This window comes from Balaenoptera physalus (assembly GCF_965194825.1).
Source record: "Balaenoptera physalus genome assembly, chromosome: 14".
In the NCBI taxonomy this organism is placed as follows: Eukaryota; Metazoa; Chordata; class Mammalia; order Artiodactyla; family Balaenopteridae; genus Balaenoptera; species Balaenoptera physalus.
This window is the reverse complement of record NC_138893.1, coordinates 73,787,935-73,802,425: the sequence shown is the minus strand read 5'-3', so window position 1 is coordinate 73,802,425 and position 14,491 is coordinate 73,787,935. Positions and strand designations below refer to the sequence as shown.

At 45.3% G+C, this 14,491-nt stretch overlaps 1 long non-coding RNA gene across 1 annotated transcript in view; it reads right to left on the bottom strand.

Annotated features, from left to right (window-relative positions):
* The window catches only part of LOC309642566, a 191,753-nt gene that overhangs the window by 76,672 nt on the left and 100,590 nt on the right, over nt 1-14,491 (bottom strand). The window lies entirely within an intron of this gene.

Below are 14,491 nucleotides of genomic sequence, written 5' to 3'. Positions count from 1 at the left end.
CGGTGCAGCCACTTTTCCTGAAGAGGCAAGACAGCACCGCAGAGCCAGCAGCCGAAAAGCGAGTGACAGACAGCTCAAGTGACAGACAGCTTGTCCTCTTCTCTTCTCAGCAGCCTGGAAACCTCCTCCTCACCTTCCACTATCTCCCTGGCAGCTCCGTGCTCCCTTCCTCCTCACCCTCTCTCCTGGTTCTGCCCTGCCCTGCATCTCCCCTCCCGCTTCTTGTTCATCTCTTCCATCCACACTTCCTGAAACCCCTGGCACTTCCCTCCCGAGAGCCTCCACGTGAACTTCTCCACGTTTCCCCAGATCAAAACACAGGCCCTGCGTGGCCCAATTCCTTCCCACAGGCCTTTCCCTCTGCCTGGAATAACCGACCTTTTCAACTGTCAAATTCCCCCTCATCCTTCTAATTGCAACCCAAATATCGCCTTCTCTGCGACTTCTCCCCGATTCCCTGGACCAAGAAGGAATTATATGCTTCTTCCCCTGAGCTCCCTCAGACCTATGTTCTCATCTGCAGAACAACTGCCCCCCTCACCCCTCACTGTTTACCCTCCTTTCCCCCTTACAGCTAGTGAGCCTTTCACGGAGGAGCCAGCTCTCTTCCATCCCAGTATCTCTGCATATTTTGCAGCCGGCAAATTATTGCTGCTCTGCAAGTGTGATTTAAATGGAAGTATAAATGGACAGCAGGGGCTATGTATTTAGTGCTTACTCTATGACAGGCAGTGTTCTAAGCGTCATACATGCGCCATCTCATTTAACTACCTGTGTGTACTTCCTCATCGGGACACTATAAATATTATGGGGTATTTTACTTACATGTGAGCATCCTGAGGCTCATCAGTGTTAAAGGGCTTATGCAAGATCACTCAAGTAGAAAGTGCTGGAGCCGAAATCTGAACCCACCCATGGCTCCTAACAATTATGCTGGACTCTAAGAAATGAACATTTCGTTTGAGGAAGTAGAGGGGAAGGTGATGAAGGCGTTCTTTATAGACCATGAATTCAGATTCACTTAATCACTAGGGGGCTGTGTTGACACTGTCCTGGAATCAAAGTATACAAGGGAACTGTGCTTACTATAGCCGGGACTGTTGGGCTCTCTGGCGTCAAGCAGCTTTGGTGGGAATTCCTGATCCATCTTTCAACTGGGGTAGAAAGGATCTATTATAAATACTCAGGACTCCATAAAAGACAGCCATTTTAAATTTCACTGCTGTGTAATACAATGTGGGAGAAAGGCACACACACATGCACACAGGTACACACGTGCACATACACACAATAATTACATTAGGCCTGATAAGTGCTACAAGCCCTGCAGGCTCATGTGAGGCCACCAGTTGTTATAGGAACTTGGGGTGTGCCTTGGCCATCCAGGCAAGTACCCTAGTGCTTTGGCTATAGCCATGGAACAGAAGGCACAACAAGGACACGGAACCATGACCATGGCCCTTGGGCCCTGTTGGATTGGCCAGTTTGGGAGAAAGTGGACCCTTTCCCTAACACTTTAATGTCATTTGAATTGTGTTCTCTTTGCCAAAAGAAGTGCCAGCCTCTTTGCTAAAATCAAACTCTAAAGGCCTCATAAAAAGATCCCAGCTCCATATGCCAATTCTGACACAAGGAAAATGAGAAGCATGTGCAAATACAGTTTATTGGAGCCCATGGAAACAAAGGTTTACCGCTCTCATTTGTTATTAGAATCATCATACAGGAGCCTGTATATAGATCTTCTCTTATGAACACATGGGGAGAATATAAGTGTGTACATGAGAGTACATACAAGAGAGGGGATGCTTCTCTGGGCAAATTTGAGCATGTTTTTGAGGTTTTTCTAGAAAGTACTGATACTATGAATATCTGGCTGTATCAGTCAGCAATTGCTGCATAACAAACCACACCAAAATCAATAATTTAAATGACAACTGTGTCTTATTTCTCAGGAGTCAACAGGATGGCAGGGTGGTTAGCTGATCTCAGCTGGGCTTGTTCATGCATCTGTGGTCAGCCGGCCAGCTGGCTGAGACTTGCCAGTCTAGGACGGCCTCAGCTGCAATGACTCTGTCCTGCACCATGTGGTTTTTCATCTTCCAGCTGGTTAGTCCAGGCTTGCTCTCATGGGGGCAGTAAGAGTCCATGAGACAAAGTGGAAGCATACAAGGGCTCCTGAGACTTGCAACTGACACACCATCACTCTGTCACTTTCTTTTCGCCAAAACAAGCCCCAAGGCCAGCTCAGAATCCAGGGTAGGGAAGGGAGTGATGGGGAGTGATCTCTTGATGGGGAGAACTGCAAAGTCATGTTACTGCAGAGCCAAGTTACCATACTATTCACTGGGGACAGGGTGAGTGGGTTAACTACCATTTGCTGAGCATTTAAGATGCACTGTTACCCAGTTATACTATCCTCACTTTTATGAGACTCAGAGAAGTTAAGTAACTTGGCTAAGACCACAGAGCTGGAAATTAGGAGAGATGAGGTTTGAAGCAAGTTTTACTTGACTCTAAAGCCTGTGCTTTCTCCATTTCCCCAAAGGGACCTGATGGCACTCTACACTCTGCAATATTGATGTGAAGAAGTGACTGTGCTTGGTTCTGGGTGTTTCTGAGGGATGTGTGACAGGAGAGAGGATCAGCCTAGGTTCTGGGGAACAGACAGTGTCCAAGCAAACAGGCTGGCACAGTGGAAAGAAAAATGGTTTTAGAATTAGAAACCCCTGGGTCTTAACAGCTATAAATCTCTTTCCTCGTTTGGAAGATGTGAAAGCAAATACTCCCTCACAAGGCTGTGTGAAGAATAGATATGCTCTGGAATACCTGGTTTCAGGTGCAGGCTCCACCACTGGCTGGGTGTTTGACCTCAGACAGGTCGCTCTGCTCCCTGAAGCCTCAGTCTCTTCAACTATAGAAATGTGCATAATAAAGACCCTTGCTTCCTAGGGTTATTGTGCAGATTAAACCACTTAACATCTGCAAAACACTTAGAATACCTGGTAGCAGGTATGTAATCATGGTATGTAATAATCAACATGCAAATATGCACATATATCTATGGTGACAGAGAGTTAGAAGGGGTCAGACAATGTCAGTGAGCTAAGCCCTATAAAGGGCCTGGTGAAGAAGGGCCAGCCTTAAGAGTATCTCATAAATGATGCAGGCATCTTTAGGGTATGAGCAGACTGAAAGGGCGGATGATCCAAATCAGATCTCGAGACAGATCCTGACCTCAAGCCCTCTTTAAGGAGGCAGTGCTTCTGCCTAGCTCAGGGGGCAGTGATGAGCGTTGGCTTCAAAGCTGTACAATGTGGACAGGCTTGGAGATACCTTGTCCCTCTGAGGGATATTAACTGTCATGTTCCTTGGAGGTACACAGCTCAGGGGGCTGACTATGCATAGTGTTGAAAACTAGAAGAAATAAAGTATCATTAGGGAGGAGAAGGATCATTTCACATTCCTACATACACACTTACACATTTCTAACTGGGCACTTGGTTTTATTTGAGGGGAAAAAAATGGAAAGAGGTAATGTTATGGGCTGAATTGTGCCCCGCCCACCAAATTCAGATGTTGAGGTCCTAAACCCTAGCACTTCAGAATGTAGCTGTATTTGGAGACAGGGCTTTTAAAGAGGTAATTAAGTTAAAATGAGGTCATATGGGTGAGCCCTATCCCAATATGAAGAGTGTCCTTAGAGAAGAGGATGTTAGGACACAGACACACGCTGAGGGAAGACCATGTGAGGACTCAGGGAGAAGATAGCTATCCCCAAACAAGGAGAGGGGCCTCAGAAGAAACCAAGCCCGCTGACACCGTGATCTCACTTCTAGCCTCCAGAACTGTGAGAAAATTAATTTCTGGTTTTTAAGCCACTCGGTCTGTGGTACTTTGTTACGGCAGCCCTAGCAAACTAATATGGTCAATTACTGGCCATGAACTCTATACCAAGTTTCAGTGAAGAATCTGGGACTCCCAGGTGCAGCCTGCTTTTCCCAGGTTGGGAGAACGGTGGGTCCCTGACCAAAGGGGCAGAGGGTCTGGCCCAGAGAACTGTGGGGAAAAGGCTGGGCTGCAGGCACATTTCCATCCACCTCACCCTGTGCAGCCCTTCTGATGCAGCCACCCTGTTCCTGCCAGCAGAACCTTGTTTCTTGGCTCCTCCCCGGGTCTGTGCTTGTGGTCAGCCTTTGGCTTCAGCCTGTCCCATGGATTTTTCACTCCAGTATCAGTCCTGCCCCTCCCAACCCTGCCTTCCTTCTTTTCTCCCACTGGACACAGCAGATCTGACAGGGACAGACTGTGGGTTACTCGCTGCTCTGCCCCTCTCTGGCTTCTGGCCTGAATAAACATGCAGATGGAACGTTATGTGCACGTCCGTAATACCTGCTGGTTCTGCAGGGTCCCTTGGCTTGTAACTCACTTCACATTAACATGAACAAGTTGACATTTTTAAGGTTAATGATCCAGCTGCATGTAAGACAGGCGGGGTTTGAAATCAAACAGCTCCTATGAACTGGAAGCCTGTGAAACAGCCTTTATTATGCTGCTCAGGAGCCTCTGAGAAAACTAACTTGTCCTTTGGCACCAATACAACCATCTAGGACCCGTGTCCTCCATCTAATTTGCACTTGGAAAAATTTTCCCCAAGTCTTCTCACTTCAGCAAGAGTCTCATGTTTTTTTAAAATGATGTGCCTCGTGACCCAACTTGTTGCAGCTGCTGAAGGTGAGCTAGGGACTTGCTGAAACTGAAGAATATAAATAAATTGCTCTACAAAGGATGGTCTGCAGCGGACAACAAAAAGGAATTACGCTGAGTTAAGACAAAGATAAAATACATACGTATTTTTGACCAATTACAATTAAAATTGGAATCTTTTCAATCACATCACAAGCTGCAAATCATCAGTTTTCTCATTTCTCCTTAATGTTACGGGGTTGTGAAATGTGAGCGTCTCTTACACACGTCTCCCCCCCCTGCCGTCTATGGAGAGCCAGTCGCCCTTCCTGTCTCTGAGGTGCGTCCTGAGTCCATGCAGCACCCCGATAACGAAATAACCATGCCGCGCTGAGTTCTGTAAAAGGCCAAGTCTTCCTATGCCTGGCCTCAGCTAACCATCTACTCCTTCTTAATGTAAAGGAGTATGCTGAATTTTACCTCCATATTTGATTTTCTATGCTTTCCTTGTGTAAGTTGCTTTCCTAAATAAAAAAATAACACACAGTAGTTCCAACACATTTAAAAATGCAAAGTTCTAAAAATAAAAATATTGGTATTACAACTTCTCCCCACCTCCCAGTCCCACTAAATTGAATTAATCAGCGTTAACAGTGGCTCTGTGTGCATTCTTTCTCATCTTTCTCTCTGATAGTATGAAGATATATATATGCATGTACAAATGCTATTTTTCATCTATATTGTTGTACAAAAGTGTAAGGATACTATACACACGGTTCTGCACCCTGAGTTTTTTACATGTAGTAATCCATCACAGCCATCCCACATACATGTACCTCCTTCTTCCTTTTTAACAGCAGCATAAAATTTCATAGTAAGAATGTTCTGCTGCTTATTCAACCATCCCCCTTCTGGTAGATGTTTAGATTGTTGTATCTTCAAGCTTTTTTGTGCGTTGGATACTTTAAACATTGCTGTGATAAACATCCTTCTACATATATGTTTGTATTATCAACTACCAGAAGGTCAAAATATATAGTTATTTTCAATTGCACTTAATACCCTGATAATTACTTTCCTAGAAAGTTAAAGCAATTTACAGTTCCATCAGCAACTGTGTGTTTCCTTGTACCTAAACTCATTCAGATATTATCCAGCTAGGCAGTGTATCAAAATGTGGGAATTTCTGATATATTCAGGAAATTAATTATTAATGTCATGTACAATTTGTATTTCCATCTCTGAATGCTTCTAAATTTTCTTTTAACTTAAAAGAATGGTGATAGTCTATGCAACTATCCTAGCTTTCGTATTTGTTAAGGTAGTTTTAACTTAAGCTAGTTTTACTTGTATTCTTTCACTTGCAATTGAAAGAGACCTAACTAATGCATTATGTAGTTTGCTATATATAGTATACATATTTGTAATATATAGTTTGAGTTTTCTTCTCTAAAATGTACCTCCATCCAACAATTCTACAATTATTCTCCTAAATTTTCACCTAGAATTTTTGTTTCCTAGGTGGTTTTTCTTTTGGCATATTGGGTTAGATATTAGTACCCTAGTAGTTTAAGATTTTCTCTAGAGCGGGAAGGCATTGGGCATATTTTCAGGTCTGTATGACCCTCAATGCCCTGTACTCTGTATTTCACATAAGAAAGGCTCAGGAAACATTTGTGGGGAAAAAAAGAAAGGAGGAGAGATGAAAGGAAGGAAGGGAGGAAGGGAGGAAGGAAGGGAGGGAGGGAGGGAGGGAGGGAGGGAGGAAGGAAGGAAGGAAGGAAGGAAGGAAGGAAGGAAGGAAGGAAGGAAAAGAGGGAGAAAGGGAGGGAAGGAAAGAGAAAAAAAGGAAGAAAATAAGTCAAGTTGAAAAGAAGGAAGGAAAGATGGAAACATGTCTCTAATCCTTTAGGAAAAAAAAAACAAAACTATTTTTTTCTATATTACCAAAGATGGTGATGTTAGTCCCTAAGTCTATCATAACCTTTATATTCGTTAAATTTGGAGGGCAGCCTCTACGGATGATGACTATTCTTCTATATTCTCACTTCTCTTTTCAAAAGTTCTAACATGAGAGTCGGGCATATTTGAGTTTAAAATCCTAACTGTACACTTATTAGCTGGTTTGCCTTGGAAGAGTCGCCTAGCATCTCTGGGCTTGTTCCCGTCAATGTAAAATGCAGCTTACTTCATCACCCTTTAGAGGTTATCCGTGAAACTAAAATGGAATTATAGAGGCAAAGGGCTGATCCAAAGGATGCAGCAAAGACAAACCCATGGCAACTTTGTTCATTCTTCCCGACCCCACCCCCGCCCCAATTTCTTTTGATGCCGATTCTAGCACAGACATTTCCAGAAAGAGAAAACATCAGAGCCTGCGGAGGTTCCCACACACCTGCCTGCCCTCTCTCCTTTTAGGAGATGTTTATTGGAGCCTACAGTGTGGCCAGGTACCAAGCTGCTCCCTCCATGTCATGGACTGTCATCTAGGATTTACATTCCTTTAATTTTTCTGGATCACAGAGCTCCTTGAGGAATTGGTGAATGTTTTGGATCCTTAGGATATAAAACTTCTCAAACTATGTGCATGCAATTCAGGTATCAGAGACGCCCCATATGAGCTCATCCTTAGACCTCAGTTAAGGAAAGTGGTGGACATCAAGAGAATCTAGTCCCTGCATCTTCCATGTTTACAACAAAACACAAGCTTCCATGGCAGCGGTGTGTCCCATCAGCCAGCATCTGTCCCATCAGCACCCCACATCTGAACTGTAGGGCCTCATCCCACAAGGTGAGTGCTAATGCCTGTGCTGGGCCTGGCAGAGAGGACCACCTGCTCTCCATCAGCCAGGACCAGATGGAGGATTCTGTCTGGGGCAGGCGGGGAAGGGAAGTGCCCAGGGAGTTTCACATGGTCTCTTTTTTGCTGACTCAGAACATTTTCAATTAGTCAGAGAAAATGCCAAGTGACTATCTCTCTTAAGTGACTATCTTATTTAAAGCCCACTACAACCTTGAGAGGGAGGCTGTTGTTCTTTATTCAAGATTATGGATGTGTGGGGTTAAGATAGAATGTGACTTGATCAAGGTGACATCAATGGAAGGACAAATCAGAAACCAAATCCATACCCAAGTCACCAAATTTGGTGGTTTAGCTTCACCGCTGTGGAAACATCCCAACCAGCCTCTCCACACTCAGGCATGCACCCTGCTGTCTGTTCTCCCTACCTCACTGGAACAGAAGCCACAGAACATAGTGGCTAAAGGAATGGGCTTTAGAGTCACACTCAAGCCCTAGTTATTTAACGTCTTTGGGCCTCAGTTTCCTCATCTGAAAAGTAGGGATAATAAGACCTACATTATTAAGTTGTTGTGATTGCTAGATGCAATGATGTATAGATCACTTAGCAGAGTCCCCATAAAAGTGTAAGTGTTTAACATAGTTAAACCACCATCATCATCATTATCACCACTGTAGACCCCCTATGCTCAGAAGACCAATCATCCCAGCTTCTTGTGCTAATCGGCCACAAAGCACCATGAACCTCCATGGCTTCATGCACCACAAGTTTAGGAAGGAGATGATCTCGCTCCAGGCTCCTGTCAGTGACCCCACACTGGCATATCAGCCCTTGAGACTGTGACCATTATGATTAGTTAGCAGGTCGCACAGCAATGGTTGGAAATCGGAATTCACAATATGGCAGAGAAGGCCATTCCTGGGAAACCAGAAATTGCACACACATGAGTGAAATTGAGTTAAAAAATCAGGAGGAGCAAGTAGGTATCAGAGACAAGATCTAGGTACTCAGACACACAGCAGCCAAAACAACAGCACAAACCTCCACAGCGCTTGCAATGTGCAGTCCACTCCCGTGGCATCACGCATTATCTTAGAGATACAACTAACCGCAGCCCTGGGTCTGCAAAGCCTCTGAATCTTTTTCAGATGGATAAAATCCCTGGCAAAACAAGACGCAGGGGAAAGTTTTGAATCCATATAATATATCGCTGCCTTTACCACAAACACTTGATTCAACAGAACTGGTTTTGTGTGCTTACTCCTTGCCCTGGGGATAGAACATGAACAAGGGTTGAAGGCCCTGCTCTCGTGGACTTGCCCATTAGTGGGAGAGATGGATGTCAACAGGTAGAAACATAAATAAGTAATAGAAGTTCAGCAAATGGTAAGCTCTACAGATAAAATATAACAGGCAAATGAGATGGAGAAGCCTACAGGAATAGGGGCTTGTTCAGAATGTGGAGGGGGCAGTGTGTGGCCACTGGGAAGATGAAAACTATTGTTATCCAAATCCTGTGTGCATGGGATAAGGTCACACAAAAACAGGGCCGTGTGTGTGTGTGTGTGTGTGTTTGTGTGTGTGTAGGAGTTCCATAATTTATTGGTCAGAATCTATTAGTGTCATCAAGGGTGGCCCAGGAACAGAGCTTCTGGCTGGGGGGGGAAAAGAGCCAGATAATGATGCCAGATTGCAGGCACCCCCTCCCAGGGGATGGCACTACGAGCAAGCCAGTGACGGCCGGCCGGCCCCTGCATTCAAGGATGCTGCTGCCACCGCTGCCTCTGCGGCTGCCTGGACTGCAGTTTCACGTGTGTGGGGCTGGCTGGGAACTAAGGGACCCTTTTCGCATTAAAGCACAACGGTCTATCCTGTTCTCCTGTTAGGTCATAAACAAAACAGCATTGATCTCAGAAGATGGGCGTCTCTGGCTTTGGTGTGAGCAAAGTGCCTGAGGACAGATGATTGTAACTGCACAGGGTAACTGAGAATAGAGAAGTACGGCCACCTCAATAGACCAGGGAGTGTTCTGGAGAGGAGCAACGGGCAGCCTTCAGTGCGCTCCGGGAAGCGACAGGAAAACAGCCAGGACGCAACATCTGGTGAGGTCAGAGCCCGGTTCAGGTGCCTCAGAGCCTTTGTTCTTCCTCACTAATTACGCTCCTGCTGGTGTCACAGATGAGAGGAGGTGCTAGGACCGTGGGCTCAGGAAGCACAGATTAACAAGCGCACATTCACATGCAAGCACAAGAAAAGCAATTAGGAAAGGCCAGCAGGCAACCCACTTGGCCTTCAACTTCCTCTCTCACTGCCTTCCCAGGATCTGGGACAGATTTTCCTGTTTCCTGTGAACTGAATCGCAGGCAGCTCCATGGATTCTCGAAAGCTATGAAAAAGGACACATGGACCCTTCCAGACCCTTCTATGAGAGCAAGAATGCCACCTGGAGTGCATGGCTGAGATTCCAGGGAAGGGATTCCTAAAAGTGTGAGCTAACATTTATGGCTCAATGTGATTCTTTTCTAGGAAAAAATTTCACAAATTTCATGTTGTCTCAAAAGGGCCTATGACCCTAAATATCTTAAAGAGGCATAGCCATTACAGATTCACTGGGCCCAATGAGATCTAGAGCCTGTGAATCACCTCTCAGAGGAGGAATCTTTCTATTGAAGGCACGTGAAGTAAAGAAGGGCAAAGGACACCAACACTGGGCCAGCCACTGGGCCAGCTGCTTCACACCCGGTATTCACTCAATTGTTCCTTTAGCTGCAAGGTTGCATTACTTTCCCCAATTCACAGATGAGGGAACTTAGGCTCCAAGCAGTTGAGCAGGTTGCAGAGGATGGACCACACTACGACAGGATTTGGACCCAGAGTTTTCTGATTCCAAACCTTGCTTTTCCCACCGCATCACAGTGATTCTTTCATATAACTGGTGCAGAGGAGTTGGACCTCAGGGAATGACCACACCAACGCACCAGGTCCATTCAGGCCACCCCCAACTAGCTCACATGAAGGTCTGCCCTCTCCTTAAAGGAACCTTTGGGCCTTGAAGTTCTAGCATGGGCTCCTGACTCATTGCGGGTCCTTTTGGAACCTGCAAGTGACTGGATGGATCAGTGAGTAATGATCTCTTGCTGGCATAAGATTTTAGCACAAGAAACCGAAAAAGCAGAGCTTTCATCCCATTCAAATCCCCATTTCACAGATGAGGAGTTGGGGGCAGAACTGGCAAATAACCTACCAAAGTCATGCATGTTTCTGGTGCCTACTCTCGGCCAGGCTGGAAGGGAGATCCAGCCTTGACCATGACAAGAAGGGCTCCTTCCTTTTTGTATACTTCCCTTCTCACACCACTTCATGGCTCTGGGACAAGTCTAGAAGGCCTTGTTTCACAGTTCAGGTAGTTCAGGTGTTACCCCTACCCCTATCCCTAAGGTACTGTGGACAGAACATGGCTTTGAAGTCAAGTCAGTCTGGATTGAATTCCTCCCTGCCAAGGCTGAGCTATGTGACCTTGGGCAAATGTCTTAATTTCTCTGAGATGTTCAGTCTCTTCCTATAGAAAATGGGGGGAAAATATTCATCTTACACAGTAGTTGTGTAATAGAGCATATAGAGCATCCAGTAGGTGCTCCATACATGTTAAATATCTCTTCTTGTACTCCTGCATTACATGCAGCTGCAGCTGAGTCAGCAGGGCTGACCAGGACTCAGAGAGACCACACTGCTGGCCCCAGGTAGAATTCCTAGCCCTTGGGCTGGTCACATGCTCTTCCTTTGCCAGCTGTTCCCTAAGAGGAACCAATTTCACACTTCCAGAGAGATCCACACTCCAAATTGTGTTTGTTTTAAAATAATGAATAGTGGCATTATTATCCCCACCGCTCTCCAGGGCACTCTGGGCTGAATGTATTCCTTTTGCATTAGCAGAGCTTCACTGTAGCAGATAAACGGACCAGTGCCTGAGCTGAATGCACTGAAGAAAGGACAGCCCACCCCGCCTGTCTTCCATCTCTCTCTCTCTCTCTCTCTCTCTCTCTCTGTGAAACCTTCCCAGGAGGCTGCCTGCAAGGCTTCTGCTGCCTGGGGAAGCAGTCAAAGTTTTCGGCAAGTTCCAAGAGCACTGGGCAGACAAAAAAGGAGGGGACAGCCAGGTCTCTGTCAACCCTGGCTTCTCCCTGACTCTCAGGTGACAGCCCACAGTGGGTGGAAGTATTGAGGAAGCCCTAAAGGAACTGAAGGAAGGGCAAATAGTATCTTTCATAAAACAAACCAACAAAAATGTTGCCTGTGCGTTGAACACCAGAGAAACTCAAATTGCTCAAATGCATGACAATGACAAGATGTGGCCAGTTCCAGAGATGTCAGTGATGGAATCCCTGCTCAGAGAAATCCCAGGCCAGACGAGTTCTGGTTCAGCCATGTTGCTTCCTGATAGTAAGTGAAGATGTGCTGACGATCATCACAAGACTTCTGCTGCTTTTAGGAGCTACAACTACTGAGCCCACGTGCCACAACTACTGAAGTCTGCGCGCCTAGAGCCCCTGCTCCGCAACGAGAAGCCACTTCAATGAGAAGCCCGTGCACTGCAACAAAGACCCAACGCAGCCAAAAATAAATAAATAAATAAAGTTTTTAAAAATCAACATTAAAAAAATATCTGACATCATAGACTGATTTGAAACTATTGTGAAAAATAAAAATCTTCCAGCTTAAAAAAAAAAAAATAGACTAGTGCCAAATTGGGAAGATTTGGGAATGCCAAACAAAGAAAAACATTATTATGTATGCGAGGGGAGTGTTTGAGAAGGCACTGACTTGCTCGGTCTGAGATGTGCTGGGGCACCGACCCCACTAGGTAACTTGGGTGTAGGACAGATTGGAGGACACCAAGGCTGGATGCAGAAGGTTGGTCAAACAGAAAACAGTAAAGAAGAAAAATAACATAGACAGTGGGAGGGGGAGGAAGGGGCAGCTGCAAAAAAAACATTATGAGGTTAGCATCAAAGCACACTGGCACCCAGACATCAAGGTGGGGTGCAGAAGGAGAAACCAAATACATCTCTATAATTTCTCGACTGTCTTTCTAGGAAGATGTTTATGCCATTCATCAAGATAGAGCAGGGTTATTGCGGGGGGGTATATTTCAGTTATAAAATTAAGTTGCTACAGGACATCCAAATTGAGATGCTACATTTGATATCTAGAAGAATGATCTGATCTGAGAAATCACAAGGTGATGGGTTTTTAAAAGGAGTGAAAAGTGAGACAAGAGGTTGTAGTCTGGGGCCAGTTAAGGGTTTGAGAAGTCTGGCATAAAGTAGCTCTGGTTTGGGAATGGTTCTTTGGATTGCCCAATGAATACAATGGTGAATGTTGAGGGAGAAGTGAGGAAGGAGGGCTCTAGTAGTGAAACTGGTTTAGAACTAAGTAACCAGGGTTTTAGATGTGTCTTTTGCTAGATGCTGAAATACTCTGAGATAAAAGCAGAGGGAAGGGATAAATGTCCCTGGATTAAAGGGTAAAGTTGCCTGGAGGACCAAGCCCTTCTCAGTTTGGAGTTCACTCATCTCTCTGGATCCAGTTCACTGTTCCTTGCTTTGGGAATGAGAATATATTAGTTTCCTACGGCTGCTAGAAAAAATTCCCTCAAACTTAGTGGATTAAAATAATACAAAATTATTATTTTACACTTCTGGAGGTCAGAAGTCTGAAATAAGTCTTATAGGGGCAAAATCAAGAGGTTGGTAGGGTTATATTCCCTCGGGAGGCTCTAGAGGAGAATCCATTTCCTTGCCTTTTCCAACTGGTAGAAACTGCCAACATTCCTTGGGTCATGGCCCCTTTCCTCCATCTTCAAGGATAACACAAGTGGAATATTCCATTTGCACCATGGCCAAAGTGTGGAGTTTGGCAAATGTGTGGATACTGCATAGAAAATTAAAGACACAGGCTCAGTGTGTATAGGTATTCTGTTTCCTGATGGCCAGCTGAATTCTGATCCAAATGAGGCCTAACATTTTGGAAGGCAGGGTCATGTGGTCACAGACACGGCTGTGCAGCCAGGCCAGTTTGGGCTTCATAGCCATGCCCTACCGCTCACCAAACTTCAGCAAATCAATTACTCTCTCTGACCCCAGTTTACTTCCTCATATAATTAAGATGATAAATTCTAGTTTCCAGAATTTCCCTGAATGTGCAATTAGAGAACATATTTAAATCACCAGGTACTTAGAAAGTGCTCAAGAAATCTTAGTTTTCCTCTTCATTCCAGCTTCCCTAACTAGCTTAGACTCAGTCTAGTTCTTTTGCAAAATGTGCTAACATGTTTTTAATTCTCGGTAATTTCCTTAAACTTCAGGGTTGGATCTAAAGATTATTATTGTCTCCTTCAGTTGTCCCAGGGGGACGGTTGTGTTTTAATGGAATCACATTCTTCCACTGAGCCTGCCCTGAAGGGCTGTAACTGGGGGCGGCCATCAGCCCTGGCTGTTCCTCGTGCGACCTTGGGGAAGAAGGAGGGCACGTGGTTCCCTTGGGAATCAGATGATGTGAGGCCAGCCTGAACGTGGCTTACTGTCAGCAAGTGTGCCACCAGCATCCATCCTCTCCCCACAGACCAAACGTGCCACAGCGGGAAAGGATTCCTACAGAACCATGCAGGCCCTTGGGTAAAAAGCTGATCCCAGTACCCTTCAGTGCTCATTACAATGAGGGAAATTAGAGCTGGGAGGGTCCCACAGGGTGTCCAGAACTTCCTTCTCCCCTTCCTAAAAAGGGTCACTCCCACAAGCAGCCTGCGATGATAGCTTCTGAGAAATACACAGAATAACAAATTTTATCAAGAAAAAGTCCATTTCAAGGAGTCCAGCTTCAGTTCTCTTCCCTGATTTCTTCCATCACTCTCTGCTATTTAGCTGAGTCACCTGAAAGAGGTCAAAGTAGATGCTGGGATGACTTCTGACTTATGAGGGCAGACATCTAGCCCCAGACCACAAAACCCA